Source organism: Lithobates pipiens, unplaced genomic scaffold (genome assembly GCF_037356315.1).
Source record: "Lithobates pipiens isolate NorthernLeopardFrog02 unplaced genomic scaffold, aLitPip1_a1.2 Scaffold_22, whole genome shotgun sequence".
Classification (NCBI taxonomy): domain Eukaryota; kingdom Metazoa; phylum Chordata; class Amphibia; order Anura; family Ranidae; genus Lithobates; species Lithobates pipiens.
Window position 1 is genome coordinate 15,041,732 of NW_027507784.1, and position 6,000 is coordinate 15,047,731.

At 38.5% G+C, this 6,000-nt stretch overlaps 1 protein-coding gene across 2 annotated transcripts in view; it reads right to left on the reverse strand.

Annotated features, from left to right (window-relative positions):
- The window catches only part of LOC143923331 (guanylate-binding protein 6-like), a 108,380-nt gene extending 103,198 nt beyond the window's left edge, over positions 1-5,182 (reverse strand). For both annotated transcript variants that reach the window (XM_077446944.1, XM_077446945.1), the window contains exon 1: positions 5,122-5,182. The gene's annotated coding sequence lies outside the window, so the exon portion shown is untranslated. The remainder of the gene's footprint in view (positions 1-5,121) is intronic.
- Positions 5,183-6,000: the final 818 nt, after the last annotated feature.

A 6,000-nucleotide genomic window follows, 5' to 3' on the forward strand; every position in this document is an offset into this window, starting at 1 on the left:
CTTGTACACACGGTCGGACATTCCGACGGAATGTGTCCGATCGGACCGTTTTGTCGGATAATCCGACTGTGTGTGGTCTCCATCGGCCTGTTTCTGTCGGAGTATCCGACGTAAAATTTTCCGCCAAAATACTCCGATCGGACATACTCCCATCATGTGTAGCCTACTCCGACGGACAAAGTGCCACGCATGCTCAGATCAAATTCCTAGACCAAAGCTATTGGCTACTAGCCTGAACGTAGTCCCGTCCTAACGAAATAACGTCATCACGTTATGTACAATCGGATTTTCCGACAACTTTGTCCGACCGTGTGTATGCAACAGTTTCGGGCAAAATCCGTCGGACAAAATCCAACGGATTTGGTCGTCAGAATGTCCGACCCGTGTGTACAAGGGCTAACAGCTTTTTATCATCATCATCATCACTGATAAAAAGCACAGTAGCTTAGTTTAATACTTTTAGGTTAGATAGGGAAGCATGGAGGTAAATAAAGTTTTGATAAAATAAGAAAAAAAGAAATCAGTTAATAATTGTTGGGGCTTGGTGCTATGCCCAGTGCTGGATTTCTAAGGGGGTAAAAAGGGCCCCCTCTATAAAAAATAGTATATAAAACAATTATATAAAATATTAAAAATAATTAATAAAATAATATGGAATGTATAAAAAAAATAAAAAAATATTTTATTAAATGTATCTTGGGAAGTAATATTTTGATGACAGTTTAACCTAGACTGCTATATTGTATCATTTTTAAAAACAAATTTTGGTGGCTCGAGTGAACTCAAAAATGTTTTTAAATAATACAAATTTCAATTGTTGTTTGATGGTTTAGACACTTTCTGTGCATAGTTATTATTTATTATGTTTGAGAGCAAAAAGGGCACTTATTTGTACACTTACAACTTTTATTCATCATCATTATCACTGATAATAAGCACAGTAACTTTGTTTAACACTTTTAGGTTAGATAGGGAAGCATGGAGGCAGGGCTGGACTGGGACAAAAATTTGGCCCTGGACTTCATCCAGACCGGCCCACTTACATTTTGAGTGTCCCATCACCAGCTCCCTTACATCAGAGTGTCCCATCACCAGCCCCCTTACAACAGAGTGTCCCATCACCACCCCCTTACATCAGAGTGTCCCATCACCAGCCCCCTTACAACAGAGTGTCCCATCACCAGCCCCCTTACAACAGAGTGTCCCATCAGCAGCCCCCTTACAACAGAGTGTCCCATCACCAGCCCCCTTACATCAGAGTGTCCCATCACCAGCCCCCTTACATCAGAGTGTCCCATCAGCAGCCCCCTTACATCAGAGTGTCCCATCACCAGCCCCCTTACAACAGAGTGTCCCATCACCAGCCCCCTTACAACAGAGTGTCCCATCAGCAGCCCCCTTACAACAGAGTGTCCCATCAGCAGCCCCCTTACATCAGAGTGTCCCATCAGCAGCCCCCTTACATCAGAGTGTCCCATCACCAGCCCCCTTACATCAGAGTGTCCCATCAGCAGCCCCCTTACATCAGAGTGTCCCATCACCAGCCCCCTTACATCAGAGTGTCCCATCAGCACCCCCCTTACATCAGAGTGGCCCACTGAGCCATCGGCCCACCGGGAAACTCCCGGTAGTCCCAATGGCCAGTACATGCCTGCATGGAGGTAAATAAAGTTTTAATAATATGGAATGTGTAAAAAAAAAAATACTTCTTTTATTAAATGTATCTTGGGAAGTAATATTTTGATGACAGTTTAACCTAGACCGCTATATTGTATTGTTTTTTAAAAACAAATGTTGGTGGCTCAAGTGAACTAAGGTAAATAAAGTTTTGATACAATAAGAAAAAAAAAAAGTTATCAGTTAATAATCGTTGGGGTTTGGTGCTACACCCAGTGCTGGATTTATAAGGGGGTAAAAGGGGCCCCCCTCTATAAAAAAATATTATATAAAACAATTATATAAAATATTACAAATAATTAATAAAATAATATGGAATGTATAAAAAAAAATAATAATATTTTATTAAATGTATCTTGGGAAGTAATATTTTGATGACAGTTTAATCTAGACTGCTATATTGTATCGTTTTTAAAAACAAATTTTGGTGGCTCAAGTGAACTAAGGTAAATAAAGTTTTGACACAATAATAAAAAAAAGTAATCAGTTAATAATTGTTGAGGTTTGGTGCTACGCCCAGTGCTGGATTTATAAGGGGGTAAAAGGGCCCCCTCTATACAAAATATTATATAAAATAATTATATAAAACAATTATATAAAATATTATATAAAACAATTATATAAAATATTATATAAAACAATTATATAAAATATAAAAAAAGAATTAATAAAATATGGAATGTATAAAAAAAAATTACTTCTTTTATTAAACATATCTTGGGAAGTAATATTTTGATGACAGTTTAACCTAGACTGCTATATTGTATCATTTTTAAAAACAAATTTTGATGGCTCAAGTGAACTAAGGTAAATCAAGTTTTGACACAATAGGAAAAAAGTAATCAGTTAATAATTGTTGGGGCTTGGTTCTACACCCAGTGCTGAATTTCTAAGGGGGTAAAAGGGGCCCCCCTCTATACAAAATATTATATAAAACAATTATGTAAAATATTAGATAAAGCAATTATATAAAATATTAGATAAAATAATTATATAAAATATTAGATAAAATAATTATATAAAATATTAGATAAAATAATTATATAAAATATAAAAAAAATAATTAATAAAATAATATGGAATGTATATAAAAAAAAAATACTTCTTTTATTAAATGTATCTTGGGAAGTAATATTTTGATGACAGTTTCATCTAGACTGCTATATTGTATCGTTTCTAAAAACAAATTTTGGCGGCTCAAGTGAACTCAGAGCGATGTTGTGTCATGCAGTTTAAAAATCTGCGACTGTCATTGAGAATGTAAACCGACTTTGTGTATGAGGGGCCCCCAAAACCTGAAGTGCTCCGGGCCCCCCCACCAAAGGTCTAAATTTGGCCCTAGCTATGCCCTCTAATCGTAGCCCTCAAGTGCTGTTTTGATTCCCACAGCCCTGGATCCAGGTTTAGGTACGTGATTGATGAAAAATCTGAGCAACTGGACTTAGTTTGGTTTTAGGGTCTCTTCCCAAAACAATCGCTTGTGAACAAAAATGGCCATTTTATGATAGTCTGCATCTTAGTCTGCATCATAGTAGCAAACTTAGCATCATAGTAGCAAACTTAGCATCATAGTAGCAAACAAAGTAGCATCTTAGTCTGCATCATAGTAGCAAAGGTCCTCTCAATGCATGACCCACTTTTGTTATTTTGACATTTCTATCCTTCCCTCTTCCTTTCCCTCCATACCCAGTGTCCTTTCCTTTTCTGAGTTTGCTACTATGATGCAGACTATCTTAACTGGGGTCAGTACTCAATGATACAGGCTGTGGGAGGGAATGCAACACATGAGCTGTGCTACTGCAATACTGCGATGTGGTATGCTAAGAACGATAAGGGTAATGCATATCATTTGGGCCATCAATGTAGCAGTGTCAATTTAGTAGACTAAAATACAACTAAAACTAAAAGCCATTTTAGTCAAAAGACTAAAATGAGACTAAAGCTCCATACACACTATCAGATTTTCTGCTGATTTTTTCCTTCAGATTTACCAAAACCGTATAATATGAGGTCAAACCTTAGGACTTTCAATGTGTATGCAATCAGGCCGGCCCTCGCACTACATGGTTTTGGTAAGTCTGAAGACAAAACTCAGCAGAAAATCTGATAGTGTGTATGGGGCTTAAAACTAAAATGCCATTCTAGTCAAAAGACTATGACTAAAACTAAATTGCAATTGCTGAAATGTACTGGAGATTTTAGTCGACTAAAATGTTCTGGAGATTCAGTCGGCTAAATACGACTGAAACGAAAACAATTGCAGAAGACTAAAATGGGACTAAAACTAAAATGCCATTTTAGTGAAAAGACTATGACTAAAACTAAATTTCAATTACTGAAATGGACTGGAGATTTTAGTCAACTAAAACGTAGGACATTTTAGTCGACTAAAACATACTGGAGATTCAGTCGACAAAATACGACTGAAACTAAAACAATTGCAGAAGACTGAAATGAGACTAAAACTAAAATGCCATTTTAGTCAAAAGACTATAACTAAAACTAAATTGCAATTACTGAAATGTACTGGACATTTTAGTCGACTAAATACAACTGAAATTAAAACAATTGCAGAAGACTAAGCCCTTGTACACACAATCAGAGATTCCGACAGAATGTGTCCGATCGGAGCGTTTTGTCGGATATTCCGACTGTGTGTGGTCTCCATCGGAATATCCGTTGAACCAAATTTTCCAACTTGCTGGAAATATTTTCTGACAAAATGCTCCGATCGGACATACTCCGATCATGTGTAGAAAATTCCGATCGGACAAAGTGCCAGGCATGCTCAGATCAAATTCCTACATCAAAGCTATTGGCTACTAGCCTGAACGTAGTCCCATCGTAATGAAATAACATCATCACGTTCTGAACGATCAGATTTTCCGACAACTTTGTCCAACCGTGTGTATGCAACAGTTTCGGACAAGATCCGACGGACAACGACGGATTTGGTTGTCGGAATCTCCGACCGTGTGTACAAGGGCTAAAATGGGACTGCCATTTTAGTCCTAAGACTAAAATTAACACTGCAATGAAGACAGATTTAATTCCCTCTATAACACAAAGGACTAAAAAAAATAAAAATACTTCTAAAGAAACAACCCCCCCCCCAAAAAATAAAAATAAAAAAAAATTAAAATAAAATAAAACATGATCTAGGAGTAAACACAGTAAAATACTAAACTTTAAAATAAAAAATCAAATAAATGTCAGACGACGGCAGCAATAAACATGTTTATAAAATGTTTTTGGGAAATGAACATTTGGAATTATATATAACAAGGAACTGTGAGAGTAGATTGGCAAAGCAGCTTTCTCTCTTATTTATTTCTTTTTATATGAAAATGTAACATTTGTGTTCTTCACACACTGACTACTGTTTATTGCTCAGTAACTATATTTACTAATTCTTCATTTTTAATTCAAATGTAGTTTCCTTACCTCCCTGCGGGGTGGACAGGGACCTTTCTGCTGCTGAGCTGAAGAAGAATCTGTTTTGATTTTGCACCGACTACAATATATAAGGAAAAGAAAGTGAAAACATCACACCCTGTATGCAAATGTGGTTGAATGTGTGCAAAATTGTGCAAAATCTCTCTGAAGCCTCATAATTCTGCTCTTAGCAACTTTTGCTGCCAAAACTTTTTTTTATTGTTTTTAGTTTTTATTTTACAATAAATAAATAAATAAACGTGCATTCTTTTACATGAAAAAAATGTTAAAGCGGAGGTCCACCCTAAAATGGACCTTCCGCTCATCGGATTCCTCCCCCCCTCCGGCGCCACGATTGGCACCTTTCAGGGGGGAGGGGGGGGGTGCAGTTACCTGGATAATCCAGGTAACTGCACCCACTTCCGGGCTAGCTCTCTGCGGAAAGGGGCGTACATTACGCCCCTTTCCGCAAGTGCCCGCCCCCTTCCGCAAGTGCCCCGCTGCCTGCTGGGAAACACACAGATCCCAGAGGCAGCGGGGACCGTCCTCATTGCGCAGCGCGGCTCGCGCATGCGCAGTAGGGAACCGGGAAATGAAGCCGAAAGGCTCCATTTCCTGATTCCCATACCCAAGATGGCGGCGGCAGCACTCGAGTGTCGATCTAGAGATCGGCTTCGGGTGCCGACATCGCGGGCGCGCTGGACAGGTAAGTGTCACTATTTTAAAAGTCAGCAGCTGCAGTATTTGTAGCTGCTGACTTTAAAAAAAAAAAAAAAAAAACCCGGAGTCCCGGCGGACTCCCGCTTTAAACCCTTAGGCTCGGTTCACATAGTGGGCGGCACGACTTGCAGCGCCGCGACCTGCACACGATCAGCGGCGACTTGCAAA